Consider the following 20,615-nt stretch of genomic DNA (forward strand, 5'->3'; position numbering starts at 1 on the left):
TAAAATTTATGTCAACTTGATGGCCATAATTGTCATAAACAATAAATGAACCAAATAGTTATAAAAGATTATATATATATACACACATATATATATACCACATCCGAATCATAGGCAGGACGAGGGCCAACGGGGGCGGATGCCAAAACCATCGCACTACATAATAACAAGCAATAATGAAAATAAGAAAATTAGACAAGTATCTATCTAAAGTAAGAATTTTTTTCTTTCAGAAGAAGATAAGAGGCTCACCATGGTGGTGCAGGCGACAAGATCGGCGCGGACGATCGACGGTGGTGAGACGGGGACGGGACATGACGGACCGCTAAACCTAGACAAATCTCGGGGAAAATGAAGCTTGGAGATCAAGCTTCGAGAGGAGAAAGCTTAACTAGCGTGGCTTGGGCATTTCATCGAACACCTCGTGTGCATATGAGGTGAGCTAGAGCATCCAAATGCCCTCTCCTCACCGGCCAGAAAAAACAGAGCGCTATGGAGTGCTCTACTGCGGCGATGAGGTATATATAGGCAACTCATTTATCCGGTTCGTGGCTGGAACTGGGACTAAAGCCTTGCCTTCTGTCCCGATTCAAGCCAAGAATCGGAACCAATAGTTGTGGGACAGAAGCGAGGCCCATTGGTCCCGGTTCGTGCCTAGAACCGGGACAAATGGGTCAATACAAACAGGGACCAATGCCCATGAAGCCCCGGCTGGCCCCCTAGGCTCACGAAACGGGACGAATGCCTTCATTGGTCCCGGTTCATGGAAGAACCGGGACTAATGGGCTGCGTTTCTGCTCCGATGCTCCCCCCTGGGCTGAACGCGGGGTGGAAAGACACGTCAATGGCCAGGATGAACCAAAAACGGTTCATAACGAGGGGCACGATCGTCTTTGTTGCCCCCGCGTATAGCCGTTGAGGAGCCCTGGGAGGCCCGTACGGGCCCAGTTAGATCATATGCCTGGCCGTATACGTATGCCCGTCCGTATACGTATTTGTTTGTATACGGCGGCCTTTCGTGCACGCGTGAAGCCGCCCGCGTGTGGGGCAGCACGTGTCACGGGTAGTTGCCAAAACTATCGCATCATATAAATGTGGACGGCAACCACCTCCGGCCGCATCGCCCACCATTTCCCCCCGCCGCATCATCTCCCTCTCTCCACTCTCCACTCCCCACTCCCTCTCCTCTCCAGCCTCCTCGTCTCCCTCACTGCATCCTCTCGATCGCCATGGCGGACGCAGGAGGCGAGCGCCCCGATTGGGGCGCAGATCTGGTGGAGCAGGTGCGGCAGGTCGATGCGGGCACCTTTGTGAGGGGGCGTGCCGGCATCCAGCGCGGTGCTCCCTCCGCTAGAGATCTGGAGAAGGCGGGGGCGGGCCACAGCGGTGCGCTCCAGCCAGATGCACCCGCTCTGGCGAACTCCGGCGAGGCGCAGAAGGTGGAGGCGGGCTCTGGCGAGGCACAGAAGGTGGGGGCGGGCTCCGGCGAGGCGCACGAGGTGGAGAAGGTGGAGGCCGGCTCCGGCGAGGAGGAAGCGGAGCAGAAGGTATCTGCGGCTAACTTTTAGTTGGTACTTTTTAGATTGTGTGGTTTGTGGCCAGAACTTTGTTTGGCTAGATTTGTTGGAGGTAGGGTTTTCTCTGCATTAGGGTTTTTCTGTATTTGATTCGTGCAAGGATGGTGGACCACATATGATTATTATATTAGGTTAGAAGTAGCCAGATTAAGGGATGGATTTTTTTCAGATGCTTATTAGATTAGTAGTGGAATTTTTGCAATTCTTTAGGTGTTTGGAGTCAAATATATACTTCTATATTGGTTTGGGTTGGTGCCTGCTTTAGTTCTTTGGCTTGATGATTAATTAAATGGATTCTTAGTTCTAGGGATTATGGCTGTCATAGTTGCAATTCTTAGATGCTTGATTGATGCATGTTGTCATAGTTGTAGTTATTTGATGCTTGATTGATGCCTGTCAGGCAGAGGCTATGAGATGAGTTGTGCACGGCCTTGTGTTGTTGGAAATTGTCTACGTGAGGTGATTAGATGGTGCATTAGTTTGGTTGTAAATATAGTGAAGGATGTGCTCATGTACTGGGTGTTGTCATGTTAATCAAAAAGAGCTTCTCAAGGGCTGGATTTTTTTGTGCTGGATTGGGGCTTCTGAAGGAGAGGGGAAGCGTGGTCGAGGGGAAGGGGCAGTCTATGCTTATTTACTTTGGGTTAGTAGTGGAATTTTGTCGTTGCTTCAGAGATATTGACAGCATTGAACATCCTCTGCAATGCCGTTGCTTCAGAGATAAAAGCATCTTGGGGTTTTTTCAGATGCTTATTAGATTAGTAGTTGAATTTTTGCTTGTTAGAATTTAATTAGTATGAGGATGAATACCTTATTTAAGGGGGAATTTAAGGTCAGATAGATGTCATATGATTATTAGATTTGTAGTTCAATGCTGCTGACATTTATGATTATTTGATTTGATCTGTGGTTCAATGATACTGGATGGAAACATATTTGATTTGGAATGCATTAATTAAGATGTGCCAATGAATTGATTTAGATGATACAAGATTCATCTATAGTATAATTTGTTGTTGTTTAGGTAAGTAATGAAATTTTAGATGTTTGTTGGAGATGTATGCATTTATAGTTGAAGTTGTACCTAAATAACTATTGCATTATATTAATATGTGTAGGAACTTTGCTGCATTATCCCAAAAACAGTAATTTGTGCATATTAAAATTTGTAGTTGGCTTCTGTAATTAGTATATACTATATGTAAAGTGTGAAGTAAACATTCCAAGGCAGGATCCTAGCAACAAAATATACTATATGTTTCCATTAAGTAGTGTGGGGGGGGGGGATTCCCTCAAAAGAAAAGTGTTGGGTTAATCCAGGGAATGTCAAGAATCCAGCTTGCATTTTCATTAGCATTTATGAAGGACATCATTTATCTGTTGATTGATTGCTTAGATTCTGTATTTATAAGGAAAGCATTTGGTCACTTGCAACATACCAATGTGGTTCACATTCACAATTTTGTTTGTAATGACATTCTGTGAACTGCAATTCAATTCATTGTAATTGATGTGCTTGTTTGACAATATAGCAGCAGGAGGAGGATCTTCTGGGCAACAAGAGGAAGTGGGACAAGACTGGGTTCTACCCATATGAGTCTGATGAAGATGAGCCGTACGAGGTAAGGCCTAGTTGAAATGTTATTTCTGCATTGAGTTAGTATTATGTGTTTATAGTTTTTGAATGCATAATGTATTAATGTCAGTCATTAATGTGTGCAGTATGAATCTGGAGATGATGTGGTCGAGGGGAACGTCGAGTCCTTTAAAGAGAAGGAGGTGTTGAAGATCAGGGTCCAAGGACCTGCTAAGTACTACAACTGGAGGAATGAAAAGTACCGGTGCCCCTACTGCAGCAAGCCCAAGCCCAGGTCTGGATTATTGGAGCATCTGATGGAACATTGCCGGGCTACATCGATCTCCAGTCATGACTACAAGATCATTGGTCAGCATTCTGCCCTCCTGAAGGTCCTGAGAAACCCTGACCTCTAGTCGTACATCATGCTGATCATCGGAAGCTGGAAGCCGTACTCATCATCAGTATATTTGATGATGTTTTACTTTTGGAAAGCTGCATCTGGGTCTGAACTGCTTGAAAACTTGCTATATTAATGTAATGTAATGTAATGTATTGTGTGTTTGAACTGGATCTGTTGTGAACTGCCTGCTACCTATGGTGGTAACCTAGAATGCTATCTATATATGTGTGGCCTTAACTTTATTGGTGGTGAATGCTTCCTTCATGTTTAGTTGTTGTTTCGATGGTGCAATGATCACAAATGGCGCTTCAGTGTTGCTTGAGACATGCTGCAACACTTGTCTATGCTGTGGGCAAGTGCAACATGCTGTGCCCATGTGCCAATTATACCAAATATTGAATGTGGCAATGTTCCAAAATGGCTGTCATGAATTATAGTACATGGGGTTTAGTAAAGTTACTGATAATTGTTCATCCTCACACATTCCATCAACGCATAATTTGAATAAGCAAAAAGATCAAATGTTCCATCATTTGAACCTATGTTGCAATTAGAGAGCAAATATTCCATCATCAAAGTGTGAAGGAATTAAATGTAAATTTAGAAGAGTAATGTAATACTAGTTAAAAATAATGTGTGCAAAAAAAGGAATTTGAAATAAGATCTACTTTATTTTGTAATAAAGTTATATTACCCTACTTATTAGAATTTTGAAAATGTCACTTATTTATAAGAAAAGAAAATATAAATATTCAAAAAGATGTGTTTGATAAAAATACCTTTTGAATTTTTGGTATGTTATTATTTGAGGGGTCATGTAATTTTTATGTTATTTTAGCAGTGCTCAGGTAATTTTTATGTAAAGTGAAGGAAAAGGAAAAAAATAAACAAAAGGAAAAGCATGGGCCATCCTAGCCATCTTGGAAACCTAGCTTTATAAATAAAAAATTCAAAAAATAAGAGGGCATTAAAAAAGTAAACAAATATAAGAGGGCATTATAAATTCGAAAAAATTCAGAAATATAGAAAGAATATTTTGCAATAACCCCTAAGGTATAGACCGATGTTTTGACCAGTCAGTCTAGAGGGCATTGTAAATTAATAAAAAATTCAAAAAAAATATAAAACATTGGAAACCCACCTTTGTTTGTGCAATAGATCATGTGTGCCAAAGTTGAGGTCATTTGGAGGTGGTCGAAAAAATGACCGCATTCCGGAGGGGCCATTTGGTCTAACTTAAGCCAGTTTTTGAAAAAATGTGATTTTTCCCACCACCTCCAATCACACAAACTTTCTGGAACATGGTGACCCACATGTGCCAATCATGGCTATGAAAGAAAATTTGGAAAAGAATATTTTACAATGCCCCCCTGAGGTATAGACCGATGTTTTGACCAGTCAGTCTAGAGGGCATTATAAATTAATAAAAAATTCAAAAAAATATAAAACCTTGGAACCCACCTTTGTTTGTGCAATAGATCATGTGTGCCAAAGTTGAGGTCATTTGGAGGTGGTCGAAAAAATGACCGCATTCCGGAGGGGCCATTTGGTCTAACTTAAGCCAGTTTTTGAAAAAATGTGATTTTTCCCACCACCTCCAAATCACACAAACTTTCTTGAACATGGTGACCCACATGTGCCAATCATGGCTATGAAAGAAAATTTGGAAAAAGAATATTTTACAATGCCCCCCTGAGGTATAGACCGATGTTTTGACCAGTCAGTCTAGAGGGCATTATAAATTAATAAAAATATCAAAAAAATATAAAACCTTGGAAACCCACCTTTGTTTGTGCAATAGATCATGTGTGCCAAAGTTGAGGTCATTTGGAGGTGGTCGAAAAAATGACCGCATTCCGGAGGGGCCATTTGGTCTAACTTAAGCCAGTTTTTGAAAAAATGTGATTTTTCCCACCACCTCCAAATCACACAAACTTTCTTGAACATGGTGACCCACATGTGCCAATCATGGCTATGAAAGAAATTGGAAAAAGAATATTTTACAATGCCCCCCTGAGGTATAGACCGATGTTTTGACCAGTCAGTCTAGAGGGCATTATAAATTAATAAAAAATTCAAAAAATATAAAACCTTGGAAACCCACCTTTGTTTGTGCAATAGATCATGTGTGCCAAAGTTGAGGTCATTTGGAGGTGGTCGAAAAAATGACCGCATTCCGGAGGAGCCATTTGGTCTAACTTAAGCGAGTTTTGAAAAAAATGTGATTTTTCCCACCACCTCCAAATCACAAAAACTTTCTTGAACATGGTGACCCACATGTGCCAATCATGGCTATGAAAGAAAATTTTGAAAAAGAATATTTTACAATGCCCCCCTGAGGTATAGACCGATGTTTTGACCAGTCAGTCTAGAGGGCATTATAAATTAATAAAAAATTCAAACAAATTCAAAAAAAATATTAGATGACTTGAAGGTCAAAACATTAACTTGTCATATATGCAAAAAAAATATGTGTATTGAACGCAAGTGAGCATGTGTATAATTTAGTGTGTGATTTTCAAGATCAAATCAATACACAATGGCAATATGCCAAAAAAGTGCCCACCTACCAGAGCAGGAGAATTCATACTCCATGGCCTGCATACGACTAGGAACCCTGCGGTGCATGGGCCAGGATGCAGGCCCGTGGTGCAGAATATCTCTGCTGCTAGTAGGCCCCACGGGGCAAAGGGGACAAGAGTTAGGCAATGTACTGCCTGCAATAGATAGGAGCTTGGGAGGGGAGTCGCAGCAGGGTATATAAACCGGTGCGGCGCTCTCTCGCTTGGCGAGGTGGGACTAAACTCCCACCACCCAACGGCTATGCGCTGCGATGTGCCCTGCGCGGCTCCGCCTTGGGCCCAATTCGGGCGGGCTGGCCCAGGGCAGCCTTACTCCGCTCGCTGATACGTTTTATATTTTCTTTGTTTCTTTTCTTGTTTATATTTCTAATATTTAAAATCAAGTCTCTTTTTTTCTATATTATTTCTAACAGTGTTTACTAAAATTTAAAAAAATATGCCAAATTCTGTTGTGTTTTATTTCATTTGTTCGTACTCTTTTGTATATTGATAATATTTACGAAATATGAACTAAAATGTTGTGTTTTAATTCAATTCTTCATTCCAATATTTCTTATCTTTATTATTTTTTAAATATTTTAGTTTGTAAGATAAAATGTTCTGTTTTATTTCACTTCTTCATTCTAATATTTGTTCTCATCTTTATATTTGAAATATTTCCAAAATGTAAGATAATATGTTGTCTTTTATTGCACTTATTCATTCAAATTTTTTCTTCTGTTTTCTATATTCTCCTCTTTTCTTTGTTCTGACAGTTATAAATTTAAATAATGTATGATATAATGTTCTCTCATATTTCACTTTTCATGGTTGTCTTTCCTAATTATAAATTTTATTTTCTGTTTCATACTTGAAATATTATTAAATCAAATATAGTTGGGACAATCGCATGTATGCCTCCACTTGCACCATGTACTACAAGCAGGTTTTTCTTCTCGGTCTCACCAATTGATACCAAACTTTTATGCACACCCTACGATGACCATAGCAAGCATGCCTGGCAACTACCGTTCATTTCCGACACTCTATGCATCTTGTAGGCGTTTTGCAGTGATAAAACCCTAGAACACTGCCGCGGCGTGACACAACGTGTGTTTTGTGTCCGAACTCGTGCACACCTTGCCTGGGGGGGCACATTGGCCATGCTCACATGCTCCCAAAAGTTGGGGTCATCTCATGCATTCCCCCACATGCACCATGTACAAGCCGGACCATTCGGGTCTGCCGGAGGGTAAGTTTGGAAGAGGTTTTCCTTGACGGTCCCACCAAAAGATCCCAAACTTTTTGCACACCGTACCATGACCATGGCATGCATGTGGTAGTAGAATTCATACACCACGGCCTCACTTTTGTTAAAATCCAATTAATATCCATGTGTATTACATGTAAGTGAGCATGTGTAAAATTTATTAGATGACTTGAAGGTCAAAACATTAACTTGTCATGTATGCACAAAAAAATTGTGTATTGAATGCAAGTGAACATGTGTATAATTTAGTGTGTGCTTTGAAGATCAATACACATGGCAATATGCCAAAAAAAGTGCCCACCTACCAGAGCAGGAGAATTCATACTCCACGGCCTGCATACGACTAGGAACCCTGCGGTGCATGGGCCAGGATGCAGGCCCGTGGTGCAGAATATCTCTGCTGCTAGTAGGCCCCACGGGGCAGAGGGGACGAGAGTTAGGCAATGTACTGCCTGCAATTGATAGGAGCTTGTGAGGGGAGTCGCAGCCGGGTATATAAACCGGTGCGGCGCTCCCTCGCTTGGCGAGGTGGGACTAAACTCCCACCACCCAACGGCTGTGCGCTGCGATGTGCCCTGCGCGGCTCCGCCTTGGGCCCAATTCGGGCGGGCTGGCCCAGGGCAGCCTTACCCGCGCTGATATGTTTTATATTTTTGTTCTTTCTTGTTTATATTTCTAATATTTAAAATCAAATCTCTTTTTCTATATTATTTCTAAAAGTGTTTACTAAAATTTTAAAAATATGCCAAATTCTGTTGTGTTTTATTTCATTTGTTCGTTCTCTTTTGTATATTGATAATATTTACGAAATATAAACTAAAATGGTGTGTTTTATTTTAATTGTTAATTCTAATATTTCTTATCTTTATTATTTTTGAAATATTTTTAGTTTGTAAGATAAAATGTTCTGTTTTATTTCACTTCTTCATTCTAATATTTGTTCTCTTCTTTATATTCGAAATATTTCCAAAATGTAAGATAATATGTTATGTTCTATTGCACTTCTTCATTGTTTCAATTCTTCATTCCAAATTATAAATTTTATTTTCTGTTTGATACTTGAAATAATATTAAATCAAATGTAGTTGGGACAGTCACATGCATACCTCCACATGCACCATGTACTAGGAGCAGGTTTATCTTCTCGGTCTCAGCAATTCAGACCAAACTGTATGCACACCCTAGGATGACCATGGCAAGCATGCATGACGAGTATCGTTCATTTCCAAAACTCGATGCATTTTCTAGGGTTTTTCCGACGACAAAACCCTACAACACTGCCCCACGTGACGCAACGTGTGTTTTGTGTCCGAACTCGTGCACACCTTGCCTAGGGGGCACATTGGCCATGCTCACATGCTCCCAAAAATTGGGGTCATCTCATGCATGCCCCCACATGCACTATGTACAAGCAGGACCATTCGGGTCTGCCGGAGATCAGGTCTGAAATTGGTTTTCCTTGACGGTCCCACCATATGGTCCCAAACTTCATGCATACCCTACGATGACCATGGCATGCATGCGTGACAAGTATCGTTCATTTGCGACACTCAATGCATTTTCTAGGGTTTTCCGGCGACAAAACGCTACAACACTACCCCCACGTGACGCAACGTGCGTTTTGTGTCCGAATTCGTGCACACCTTGCCTGGGGGACCACATTGGCCAAGCCCACAAGCTCCCAAAAGTTGGAGTCATCTCATGCATGCTTCCACATGCACCATGTACAAGCAGGATCATTCGGGTCTGCCGGAGGTCAGGTCTGAAATTTGTTTTCCTTGACGGTCCCAGCAAATGATCCCAAACTTCATGCATACCCTACGATGACCATGGCTTGCATCGTGACAAGTATCGTTCATTTGCGACACTCGATGCAATTTCTAGGGTTTTCTGGCGACAAAACCCTACAACACTGCCCCCACGTGACGCAACATGCGTTTTGTGTCCGAATTCATGCACACCTTGCCTGGGGGACCACATTGGCCAAGCCCACAAGCTCCCAAAAGTTGGGGTCATCTCATGCATGCTTCCACATGCACCATGTACAAGCAGGACCATTCGGGTCTGTCGGAGGGTAGGTCTGAAAGTGGTTTATGTGTAACCTACGATCTCACGAAATGATCCCAAACTTAATCCGTAACCTACGATGACCATGGCATGCATGCATGACAAGTATCGTTCATTTCCGACACTCGATGCATGTATAATATTGTAGAAATGATAGAGATACTATAAATATTGTTGAACATATACAAGTATACAATAACTAATATGTGTCACAAAGAGTTTTTTTAGGGATGAACCAATGATATTTATTTTGAGGGAAGAAACAATAAAGGTAGGCGGGCCGGCCCAGACCGCAAATAAGTGTCGGATCCATATTGTGGAGCCCACAATGCTGCGCTTCCCATGCACGTCGATCACACGCACGTCGATCACGGGAGTAGTTGCCGTTCTGTTACACAATTCTGGGATCGTGCTAATCCATATGTTCCTAATCCTACGATTGAGGAGCACGTTCAGCCTCGCTTCAACGGAGGAAAATATAGATCGCGAGATTGGCCACAGGGAAGTCAGTGCACTTTTGGCATGTTCTATATTTGGCAGACAATGCATTTTTGGCATGTCCTGTATTTGACAGACAATGCACTTTTGGCATTTTCTATATTTGGTATGTGATGCACATGGGCACATCACCTAGCAACACTACTGATTTATGTAGCAGACTAGTTCATTATCTTGTTGCAACATAGGAGCAACATCTAGCAGCTTCCATGCAACACTGAAGCAAAGCAACAATACATATTCAATATTCAGAAATTTAACTGAACTTGGCACTTAGAGTGAGCAGTAGATATTCAGTTCTTCAGCCATAAAGAACCCGATCAAACCGTACCGATTGCATAACTTATATGCTTACATATAAAAGCATACCTAACCAACATCACACCCAAAATAATGTTAACTTATATGCTGAAACAAATAACAGCATACCTAACTTAAGATAATCAGCAGCTTCCTCCTCCTTCAGCAACTGTGCCCATCTTCACTTCTTCAGAAATTTGAGGCGGCGTGAGCGGCACACCACACATGGAGAAGCCTTCTTCTTGACCACCGTTTTGTTGGACAGCTGCGCCACCTGATCCTGAGCCACCTCCTCTTCTTCCACCTTCACTATGCCGGGGTGGAGGGGAAGGATCTCGACGTCGATGGGCATTGTCTTGCCACCCTCGACGGCGACCGGCGCTACCATCTGCACAGCGTCCTCCTCGCCCTCCTCCTGGTCCAACGGCAGCACTGGCTTCGACACATGGCGGACCTGGTAGTCCGGGCTGACGGGCGCAGGGATAGCAAGCTCGACGTCGATGCGGTCCACCCTCGACGCGACACGTGCTGAATCTGGCCGCAGCGTCATGGTGGTGGAGCGGTACATCCACCACCTTGCGCGCTGAACAGGGGAGTCGCTCAGCGTGGCCTCTCGCATTGCCCACACGAGTAGGACAGCCGGCGGGACGCCGCGGCCGTAGGGGAAGGCGCGCTTCCTCTCGGCATCGGTGAGGACTTTGACAAGGCCACGCGCGTGGTTGGCCAACATCTCCGTGCTGGGGAACCAGCTGCACACCTCCGTCAACTGCGCGCGCCACCCCTCGTCATCGCCGGCGAGGTCAATCATCGCTCTCTGCCAGCCGAGGCTTCTCTCCATGGAGGCGGCTGCAGCGGTCGTCGGCGAGGGTATTCTCGATCTACTGTAGGTGGGGATAAGAGGGGAGTTCGAACCGGCGCCCGTGGGAGGTGGGTGAGTGTGTGGTGGGGAGGAGAGTGGTACAGTTACTTATTTAATGGCATTTAGGACGTGGGCAGGGGAAATGTACAATAATATTCTTTCTACCTCCCCCCGCACAGCCCGGTCATTACACAGTAAAGAATTTTTTTGATTTTTGTTTACAGGGAAACATCTTACTTATTTAAACAAAGACTGGGATCTCGTCTGCTAATACACTAAGGATACAATCACGGGGCCAAAGCCTCCAAACCAAAGAAACACAAGCGCCTACAGCTACCTTAGCCGAAGTATGAGCCGGCCGATTAACACAGTAAATAATTGAAGCAAGTGTTCTACTCTTGTTCCTTCTCCACTTTTCTGCACCTGATAGAAGACAAGCTAAGTTAATGAATGATACAAACTTTAATAATCCACAATGCATACAAACACTTACTTCTGATTTAGTTTGCATTTCTTGCTACGTCTAGTGTGTCCTACCAATTTGCAAGCGCTGCACCGGGTTTTCAACTCATCAAAAGAGAGTGGTCTACCATTTTTCGAGATAGGGCGGCTCTCATCTGCCTTTGTTGCACCTTTGCTTGACACTTTCATAGGATCTTTAACCTCAATCATGTTGCCTTCACCATCGTCCACATATTCAACTGCACACTTACTGATGTCATTTGTTTGCTTCAACAAATTTTCCTGTAGCAGATCATACTCATGACTCTTAGCTATCACAGCCTTCAAACTCTCCTGTAACTGATCCCACAAAGCAGGGTGTTTGCATGCCGCATGCATAGCTTCAGACGCTAACACACTGACCTGGCTATATTTCATTCTTTCCCCGGCCCCAGTCCAACCAAATCCCAACAGATCGCTTGTGCGCCTCGCGGGCAGTCCCAACCTTGCTTCTTTCGTGAACCGAATAAGAACTAAACACTTTGGTATTTCAGATATGTTCAAGTGCTTCAGTACATGGAATATGTGCTTGCAAGGTAGACCCTTTCGAATCATTCTTCTGCAGCTGCACCTTATAGTTTCTGCGGAATTTACTGGTGTATACTCCACCCAAAAACGGCGCTTCCGGTTATTCTTCCAGGCCACGATGTACTGCTGTGATCCGTCTCCCAGCTTAATTTCTACAATCTCCATGCCGTCAATTTTTCTAAGATCATCTTGCAACATATAGAAGTTTGCTGGAGTGAAGACGTGAGAAGCAGCTATCTCAAGTTCCCTCGAGCTAGTAACTGGCACCGGTAAACTCTGTGAGGCCGTGCAGTCATCTCGCGCCTCGTTTTCACGGATACGCACAACGGCGTTCTCATAGTGCAAAATCATATCCACCAGGGTCATTTCACCGTCTAGGTGGAGGTGAAGGCATGAGTTCAGGCTTTCACTCCGCTGGTTGCTTTTCATGCCAAGCCAAAACCCCTCAGTTAGATATGCCGCTGCCCACAGTCTCCTCTTCTTATACATCCGCCTCAACCATGTTACAGTTTTTTCCGACTGCCATCTTTTGGAAAATGCGTGCCATCTCTCCTTAAACGTTGCCGTGGACGTGTTGTAGTACAGAAGAGTTCGGAACTCCTTCAAGGACTTGTGACTGAGGTGAATCTTCATATTTTTCTCTATGTGCCACGTACATATACGGTGCCACACGTCTGGCAAGACTTCACGAATTGCCTTGATCATCGCAGCATCGGCGTCTGTGATAACACTCTTAGGCATCTTTTGACACATGGACCTCAAAAAAGTCTGCAGAAGCCACACGTATGTCTCCTCGGTCTCGTCCGAAACTATGGCACAACCAAAAACAGTGGTCTTCCGGTGATTGTTAAGACCAACAAAAGGTATGAATGGCATACCATAGCGGTTCATCTTGTACGTGCTGTCAAATACAAGCACGTCGCCGAAGTCCTCATAGTCATGACGAGACTGGGAGTCGCACCAGAACATCCTATTCAAATGTCCTTCCTTATCTAGCCTGTACTCGAAAAAGAAGCTAGGATCCCTCTGTTTCCTACTGGCCATGATGCCTATGGCTGTGGCAGCATCACCTTTTGAAAGCAGCTTCCTCTTCTCCTTGGCGCAAAGGTTGTATATTTCACGCCTGGTAAACCAACACCGCCGTACCATACATGTTTGCTGATGAAGCAATCCATCATGTCGTGAATTCTAATCCCTGCAGCTCCCATGGACATTATCTCATGCTTCTGGTACTCTTTGATTTTTCTGTGGGACCAAAGAAAAGGTACCTCGTCCGGTCCTGCCAACATATGGCTATGCTTGTCCTCAAAACTTTCAACATACCAAACCCCACGCTTTTGGTCAAGCTTGACGGTCAGGTGCGCTTCGCAAAAGCAGCGTGTCTCGGCTCTGAGCCTACGGCTGTGTCCTTCCTCGGTTAGCAACTTGCTGTCACGTTTCCCTTGTCTTGAACAAACAAACCGCCTATAACGCATATGACGTGACTCTGTTTTGCTATACCTGACCTTATTCTTTCTAATGCTGAAACCATTATCTCTAGCATAGCTGTTGTAGAAATCATACGCAGCATCGTGAGACGTAAAGGTCATTTCCATTATCTGCATGAACATATCCCTCTTATCATCTGCACTGGCAGTATCTTGGACATTCTTTGCCCCATCATCTTGTGTCACCTACACAATCAAACCACAGCCATGAAAACAGATTTCTAAGGTTTAACATTACTTACTTCCATAGAACATTGATTACACACATACCTCACTCATGATGACCGACGACTCGGACTCCCCAGAACCAGGTGCATCTAATGATTCGTCGTTAAGGCCTGTCTCCGCGTCGGATTCACCGTAATAGTCGTACGCATTATGACATTCGGAAATGAACTGAAAAATACAACACAAATACATAATTACTTATCATATAATATTCCAGAAGAAATTCAATTTGCATGCCAACAAAATTTTTCACTTACGTACCTGACTAATGTAATCTTCATTCGAGAGCTCCTGAGTTGTTTTCCTGATCATCATCAAGCTCATCGATCTATAAATTTTCAACACAAAGATTTAATGTTGTCGGATGCCACCAAAAAATTACAACATGACAATGCCACTCACATTAAGATCGTCCCATTCGTTCCCATTCTCTGACCGATCTTCACGATCTGAATTTTCATCATCTGACCAATCTTCTATCCAGTCTTTCATCAGTTCTCCAAACTCCATGTCTACCATGATATCAGTTAACTCCTCGTCCGCCATTTCCTACAACCAATATTATGTATCATCACATGTGCAAACATTATCAATGATGAAATATAAAACACATAGCACACGATCACGGATGTTATGTAAACAACCGCAACCGAGGCCGTTCAGATCTGCCCAACTTAGTAAGGAAGATGGCCACGACACCCGTCGTGATCACTTTCAATCGCGAGGAAATGCACGATCACGAAACCTAGCTTGATCTGTGATTACCTCTGCCGCCGATACCTAGGTTAGCCGCCACATCAAATAACGATACCGGTGGTGCGCACAGCCGACGGCAACCGACGCTACGTGAACCCAGATCACGAGGAGCAGCACTACCGGAACAAGATCCACGATCGCATGCGCCGCCGGGTAGCTAGGTTACCCGCCCCGCTAGGTTAACCACTACCACTGGCAGCGGCAGTTTGTTCGATGTTGCCGCGAGCGAGACTAGAGGGGGGGGGCGCGGGATGCGGTACCTGTGCGCGCTCGTTGGAGATTCACGACGTTGTCGCGCTCGCTGTCTGACGAGATCGCCGGCGACGAGATAGCTACCGCTGGAGATCTACTACGTGACTTATGGAGCTGCGTCAATGCTCGTGAGATTGATGGAGCTGCTCGCGTGAATGATTGGATTCGGCAGGTCTTACGTGGACGTGGGTCGTGTGATGTTTTTTTTTTGGACCAGGGTACTGTACGCATACGTTCTGGGTTATAGAGGGCTAGACAGGACTTGGATCTAGGTTGCGGCGGGCCAGGAAAAAAACAAATTTGCGGGGACAAAAATACCCCTCCGAAATTAGGTTAGGGGGGAGCACTCGAGCAGGGCTCAATGGGCTGACCAGACCCGAATGAAAGCCCCTTTTCTACTAGTGGAGATCTCTGTTTACAGATGAGAAGCCAGCGGTGCCCGCGTGAGGGCCTGCCGATCTGCCTGATAAAGAAGGTGGTCCTAGGGTTCTTCTCGCGTTAAGACGGTGTCATGCTTGATGCCTGTCCTCATTGATCTGGCAGGTGGTGGTGGCTGCTGCTCTGCGTCGTCGACGACTCGAACCCGCTGCCTCTGTTGCCCGGGTCGTTGTTGTTGCAGCACAGCTCGTCCGTGGTGGCGTTGGTGTTGACCGCGCCGCCCGGGCTCACGCCCGCCACCAGTTCAGCGTTCTGGAGCTCCACACCGACGGGATCACCGCGCCGTGCAGCGCGTCCGCGTCCAGGTACCCGGGGAAGTCCGCCTTCTGGTTGTTGTTGTACCCCGACAGCGACGACAGGGAGCCGTCATCGCTGCACCCGCCCAACGCGGCGTGCGCACCGCCAGCGCCGTCCATGCTGCCCCGGCTGTACACGTAGCTCTCCGCCGATACCAGGGGCGGCATGGGCTGCGTCCCCACGGGCGACGACAGTATCAGCTCGGCCTCGCTGAATACGGCAGTGCGGGTGACGGGCGTGGCGGCAGCGGCAGCGCCGGCGTGAGCGAGCGGCTTGTGGATGGCAGGGTCGATGCGGCGCTGGCGGAGCTTCTTCTTGATGATGGTGTTCCAGAAGTTCTTGACCTCGTTGTCGGTGCGCCCGGGCAGCTGCGCGGCGATCTGAGACCACTTGTTGCCCCGGATGGAGTGGAGGTGGATGATGAGGTCCTCCTCCCCCTGCGAGAAGGGCCCCCCTCGGTCCGGCGTCAGGTAGTGCATCCACCTCAGCCTGCAGCTCTTCCCGCACCTCTCAAGGCCTAAATTGATTAAAACACGATTAATTTCATCCATTTGGCCGTTCAAAACTGCTACTCTAACTAGTTCTCCACACAAAAAACATTGTCAATTAATTGCATCATATAAAAGGAAACCGTCTCTAATTTAGATATAAAATACTAGAGTGGCCGTAGTGAACTAGGGATGCGGCTATAGGTTGGTACGGTACCTGCAATCTTGGCGATAGAGCTCCAGCAGCCGTAGCCGTACTGGGCAACGTGGTTCATGAGCTTCTCGTCGTCCTCCGGCGACCAGAGGCCGCGCTTCAGCCTCTTCTTGGTCGCGCCCGGCCGCTTCGACATGCCGCCGACTGACTGAGACGACGCAGACTCAAGCTCAATGGCGTTGCCGGCCGTGCAGCTTTGCTAGCCGGCCGTCGCGAGCCGAAGGCGGCGGCCGTCGATGGCGGCAATGACAGAGGAAGGAACGACCGACGGAGGCGGTAATGACAGACGAAGGAACGACCGACGGAGTGATATAGGGAAGACAAAGCGAGGCCAGCCAGAGCATAAAAGGGGCCACAAGGCGGAAGGTGGGAGGTCGCTCTCATGGCGTAGCGCTTGCCTCGCCCTTGAGACTACTGCCGGCGTACGCTGTCATCTTTTTTTTTCTTTTTTTTGCGGGGATACTCTCTCATCTTTTCAGCGCTAGTGAATCCACCTTTGCGCATCCGACGGAGCAGATACGTTGGTCGTGAAATCTTTGGCCCGAGTGCAGGGTTGAAAATTGCAACGAAATTTCAGTGAAATCTCTGAAATTTCGCATATTTCAGTAGGGTCTAAAATATTTTTAAAGCCAAAATTTCAAAGCAGATTTAAACTGATTTCAAAATAAATTTAAATTATGTTAAAATTCATTAAAATTAAGTAAAATTTAAAATCTCAAAATCCGAAGTAATGTCCGAAATATACCAATTTTCCGAAATTTTGCATATTTTGATAAGGTTCGAAATTTAAAACCTTAGTCGTGTGTGTGGGCTGATTAGACAAAGAGATTTGGTCTCGTAACTGTCCACCCAGCTGCAGTGCTTTTCCGCATCTTTCCCTCGCTTTAATCGTTTTTCACCTTGACACCTTTGCATCCTCCACTACCACCACACAGATAGATGCTGCATGCATTGCATTGCATGCACCCTAGCCCTAGCCGGCCCCGTGGGACTTTGGATGGCACTCATTTTGCGCTAGGATCACTTCTTGGTGCTGCAAGTTATCGACTTATTTACCCAAAATCATCACACATTATGGACTAGGGTAACAGATCAGTACCACATTTGAGGCAAAGCACAAAAAACCACCAACAATAGGGCTAATCTGTAACGCGGAGCACTGACGCTGCGTTTTAGCCCAGAAAATAGCGAAATCGACAGGCGGGGCTTGCCTGTCAGGATGATGTGGCAAAAAAAATCCACGTGGGCAGGTTGACTAGTCTCTTTCTCCTCTCTCTCTCCTCTCTTCTGGCGCCGGAGTTCTCTGTGATTGTGTGCGTGCGTGCTCTAGGCCCCCGGCGCCGCGCAGAGGTCGAGCACGGCGCGCGCCACGGACAGGGCGGATGGGCACGAGGTCGACGCCGACGACAAAGGCGCCGGCGGGGGCACGTGCGACGGCCACCTGCATCCAGCCCCCCGGCGCCGCGCAGAGGTCGAGCACGGCGCGCGCCGACGGGAGGAACCGGAAGCGATCGTCGAGCTGCTGCAGCTTGAAGGCCGCGCGGCTCCGGTAGCCCTGCTCCTTGGCGAGGTGGTAGTACTCGTCCTGCCGCTGCTTCCCCTTCGCCTTGCCCATGGAGCTCTCGACTTGCATCGGCAGAGATGGCTCGCCGCGCACAAGCTGCTCGACACAATGCTCCATAGAAATAGAGATGGGATGAAGATGACCATGTAGTCAATGACAGGCGGGGCCCACAGCTCATCTGCCACCTCAGCTAGTCAAAGTATTTCTGTGTGCTTGGTATTTGCCACGTCAGCCCGACAGGCAAGACCCACCTGTCGGATTCGCTGTTTTCTGGGCTAAAACGCAGCGTCGGTGCTCCGCGTTACAGATTAGCCCCATTGTTGGTGAGTTTTTGTGCCCTGCCTCAAATGTGGTACTGATCTGTTACCCTAGCCCATAATGTGATGGTTTTGGGTAAATAACTCCAAGTTATCTGAAAAGCAAGCAATTGATAAGCTAGCACGGGCAAGGCAACAGACATGTCCTATCCATCGTCTCTAATCGTGTAATGCATCTATTCTATTCCACCACGCATATCAACCACAACAGTTACGTACGTAGCCCCTTCAATTCCTTCAATATAGATGTGTCATTTTACAATAATGTCGCGGTCAAGTAAACATTTTTAAATTGCACACAGAAAGAATCGCAAACATTTATTGACGCCGTCAAAATATTTCTGTAGGTCATGCAACGCTTACGTGCATAACCCCTTCAACTCCTGTCGATATACATGTCACACTAGACTACATGTGCCTCAATCAATATTTTTTTATTAAGTTTGTCTACGTACAGATGTGAAAAGAATCACCAACATCCATCGGTAGTGTCGAATTGGTAGATAGGTACCACTAAATCCGTCATGAAATATACGTATCTATGTTTATTTTTTTTAGTTGTTTAGATTACTTACCACATGTGTTACGTGGTTATCTATGCTTATTTAAAATTGCATGTTTTAGAGATTATAAGCAATCAAATTGGAAATGGGTTAGTCATACTGAAGCCGACATGTATTTCAGCATACGCAGGTAGTACTACTGGTTACCTGTAGGCTGATGCGTACGGAGGCTACCTGTAGGCTGTAGCAAGTGATCCTATAATTAGGGTGAAGATTGGGTTCAAAGAAAGTAGGAGCTGTAAGAAAAGGCCAAATGGCCCCTGTGACACGAGAGATTTAATCTGGGGATCAACACTACAGCAAATCATGTGTGGATAACAGGGCGCGGCAATGATAACCACATACCATTAACGTTCGCTTTTCCTAGCTACCTGGCCTATATGAAGCAATCCTGTTAGCCTACTCTAATGTGTGTGTGCGCGCGCGCGCGATCCCTGCTTTGGCCACAGCGACCTAGGGTTTTTATATGGAGCAGATCGTCGGGTAGATCATTCTCCCTGGCAGAGAGCCGGTCGCCAGCGAATAGTGACCGCGTGACAAAGAGTGTTTATAGCACACGTGCCCCTACACGCTACACACCGACAGGGTTCACTGTGGTGCTCACGCCTGCTTGCATGAAATGTTGGGTTCACGCTACGTACGAACGGCCCGGCGCCATTTGCGTCAGCCGCCGTCAACTTGTCGCACTCGCCCTGTCTGCACCTTCTTCTTCGTTGGAAACTTGGAATGAGACGTGAAGCGGAGTCCACATACTGGAGCGGAATGGACAGCGGAGATGGGATGAGCCGGTCGACACCTAAGCTCGCCGAAGAGGTCACGCTTTGGATTTAGGGTTGAGGGGAGGAGGGAGGGGGCGAAATCACAGCATGTGCTAGGACCAAGCTGGGGGTGATATTTTTCGTGGTTCATGGATCTAGAGGGAGATTGGCAGGGAGCCAGCGGATTTGCTGTGGAACGTTTGACGTTCGGTGGCGCCGAACAACGGGCCGGCGGACGGGGTAAATCTACAGGGTCGCCTCTGGCACGGAGGAGGCCGAGCTGTGACGTTGACACGACGACAGCTAGTTGTATGATTTAATATATAGCGTCGACTAACTTAGCAGGGCAGTCACTACCGGAACATGGCACTACCCCGACGGCCGAATATATGCCGACGGCCCCCGTCAGCCTACTCCGTGCTATGCCGACAGCCAAGTCCAGGCCGTCGGGCTATCCTGATCTATGCCGACGGCCCCCGTCGGCACAGAAGCACCGTCGGCCTACCTGCGCGTACGCCTACAGCCGCCTTCGGCATACATGGACCGTCGGCATAGTCGTGGGCCCGGCAACCCCCCTCGTGACGGATGACTAACGACGTTCAGACTATGCCGACGATAGAGACGGGCGGCCGTCGGCATAGATACGCACGTCACGCCATCGATCCGAAGCGCACCGACCAACATGTATGCTGATGGTCGGCATATACGCCACATCATCCATCCGCGGCGCGCCAACCATCTGCCCCCTGGACGCAGCTATGCCGACGGCTTTGACGTCGGCATAGTTATATTATATTGTTTTTGTGTTTTCATATAGAATTTTTGATTTTTTATGTATTATTATTTAATTAACTTACATGTAGCATGTGTAAATATAAGCATACATAGTAGTGGAGACTAGAGAAAGTGGTGTGACGATGGAGGGAGGGTGTGCGACATACTGGTAGGCGCTCTGTTGCGCGAAAAACACACGATCGCAAGCAATTCAATCCGAGATGCTTCCCGCGAATTCTCAAAAATATCATTCTGAAATGCGTAATTGATTATTCCCTTGGTCATTATGCATGTGTGTGCAAACTAAACTACTATTCCACGTTCGAAACCGCAGCACGA

The 20,615-nt window shown here is 46.1% G+C and overlaps 1 pseudogene; it reads right to left on the reverse strand.

Annotated features, from left to right (window-relative positions):
* Positions 1-15,166: 15,166 nt before the first annotated feature.
* On the reverse strand, positions 15,167-16,595 carry LOC123184936 (myb-related protein Hv33-like; annotated as a pseudogene).
* Positions 16,596-20,615: the final 4,020 nt, after the last annotated feature.

This window comes from Triticum aestivum, chromosome 2A, assembly GCF_018294505.1.
Source record: "Triticum aestivum cultivar Chinese Spring chromosome 2A, IWGSC CS RefSeq v2.1, whole genome shotgun sequence".
Classification (NCBI taxonomy): Eukaryota; Viridiplantae; Streptophyta; class Magnoliopsida; order Poales; family Poaceae; genus Triticum; species Triticum aestivum.